The sequence below is a fragment of the Ceratosolen solmsi genome, unplaced genomic scaffold, assembly GCF_000503995.2.
Source record: "Ceratosolen solmsi marchali unplaced genomic scaffold, CerSol_1.0 scaffold7, whole genome shotgun sequence".
NCBI lineage: Eukaryota > Metazoa > Arthropoda > Insecta > Hymenoptera > Agaonidae > Ceratosolen > Ceratosolen solmsi.
This window is the reverse complement of record NW_011948413.1, coordinates 10766346-10769017: the sequence shown is the minus strand read 5'-3', so window position 1 is coordinate 10769017 and position 2672 is coordinate 10766346.

Genomic DNA, 2672 nt, shown 5'->3' with positions numbered 1-2672 from the left:
AAAAGAAATAATTGTTTATTATTTTCCAATGCGTCCGCAAATGTATATTTTGTTAAATGACTCGACGTATTTTATAATTTAATTATTTTCAATTCCTAGATAAGCAAGAACTTGCTTTTATACAAATTCTGATCAACTTGAGTGAATTATATGTTAAATTTAGAATTATTTAAAATTAGAAATATAGTCAATGTCACATACGAATAAAAAATTTATAACCCATTATATCAGCTTGAGATTATCAAAAATCTTTAATAATTATTGTATTACCCAATTATCGAATAAATATTATAATATATATATATATATATATATATATATATATATATATATATATATTTAACGATCCCATTAGCATTTTTACAATATCTGTATATACGCCGTAGAGTCTTTGAATCTTCCAATAGAAATATACTTTAAAAAGTTGATAGATTTAAGAATTTAATAAAAATATCCATCCAGTGTACAATGTTTTCCTATAAAGCATATAGTCTTTTATTGTAATCTAGTGTAAAATAATATAATTACAAATATATTATATATATATATCATTTAAGGGGTAAAATCTGACTTATTAGTGAAACAGCTCAATATTTATAATTCAATATAGTTTTTATTCCATTTACATAATGTGCAATCATTATACTGTCTGGAATATATACTATCTCGTTAATTCTTTCTTATCGAGGCTAGATTATTATATTTAGAAATGAAAAAGCGATGAAATCAAATGTATTATAACGCGTTACTTTATGTGTTAATTATTGTTATTTCTGCTGGCTGGTGTACTATTTTTAATTACAAAGTCATCATACTTTCAACATACGGAATTGTACAATAATTAATTGTATTATAGTCTCTTTGAAGATTAAATACTTTTATAACAAATTCAACTATAATCATTTGTTTAATCTACGTACATTCATAATTTAATATCAATACTATTTAATAATAATTATTATATAATTAATTAATATTATTATTAATGTTAAATATTTTATATTTATATATTTAATATTTCACATTCAACATTTTAATATACATTGCTTTTACACATTGTTTTCATGAAAGCCGTTCATTACTCCGGAACTTTAAATTAATTACTAAAAGGATTTTAATGCACGACGAACAATTGACAATGCAGCTCACAATTTTAAACAATATTCATTCTCTTCATTCTTGATGCAAACTGAGAACCTACATTAGACCAGATAATTAATAAAAGAGACTTAAAACACTTTTTACAATATGCGTAGAAAGATTGATATGTTTAACACTGATATTTGACTTTTATATAAACTGCAGTTTCGTGATTACAGTTGTTGCAAGGGCTTATGAAATTTTTCCTTTTTTATTGCACACTTTAAAATACTTGAACAAGCGGGATGATGATACTTTTTCTGAATAGGAAACTTAATTACTCCGTGTGTAAATAAAACAAAAGTCATACGGAGTATTCGCATATTTATGATTTTTTAGTAATCGTTATAAAGCAATAATCGGTCTTGTAAATATGTTTTTCTTTATTTAAAATATTATACAAATTTTATGGTAACAAATTTCTACACATTAACTACGTGTTATGTATATACATATGTAAATAGAGTTCTATATATTGATTTAATTTACTTTCTTTTAATATTCCATTTTAATACAAGAGAAATAAAAATATTAATCATTACTAGTATTAATACAAATATGAGGTACTTAATACAAATATGAGCTACTTTTTAATTTTTACATAAAAAATGCTTCGTTATTATTAATAATATATATATATATATATTATTTGAAAATACTTAGAAGGAGTTTATTTACAGTTTAAAAATACTCTATTATTTATCACACGGAACATTGCAAATATCATAATTTTAATTTGTAATAAAATTTTAAGTTTTACGATGAGATTACAAACAGTAGAAATCAATTAATAATTATATTATTTTTTATAAACAAAAAAAAATTATTCATTTATTTTTTCTAATCAATAAAAATTATACTTTATTAATATGTATAAGTACGAAATTACATTTAATTTATGAATTACTTTTCAAATTTATTTTCTGGACTATATATAACATTTGTGTAGTAATTGAAACATTGTTATTAGCTGGTGTATATATATATATATATATATATATATAGAGAGAGAGAGAGAGAGAGAGAGAAATCTCAATGAGAATTCAATCACTTTATTTACGTAATTCAAATATAAACTGGTGAATGGATTACTTATTATTCGATTCAATATTATATGGAACATTTGATACAGCCGACATTCAATTTCAAATAACTTAGATAATTAACAAATAGATATAGTTTAAGTTAAAGGGCATTCTAATTTATAAATATTATACGAACGTATTTTTCAGTGATATGTAGTTATAATTTTCAGTCTCTGTACTAGAATTATCTAAACAACGGACCCAACTCATCCTTTCCAAGTTTACCAAATTTATAATTATAGTACATTACCAAAATCATATTTTAGACCTATTAAGCCTCGATTCATCAAAGAGCAAACGTATTCATAAAGTACACTGGTAATTGTCAATTCGTTTTCGTCAATTATACGCTTATTTCGCATTTGAATCCTTAGTGAATCATCATATGCATAACTTTCCTAATCACCAAACTTCTCTACTTTATATGTGTCAGAAAAGTATCTAATT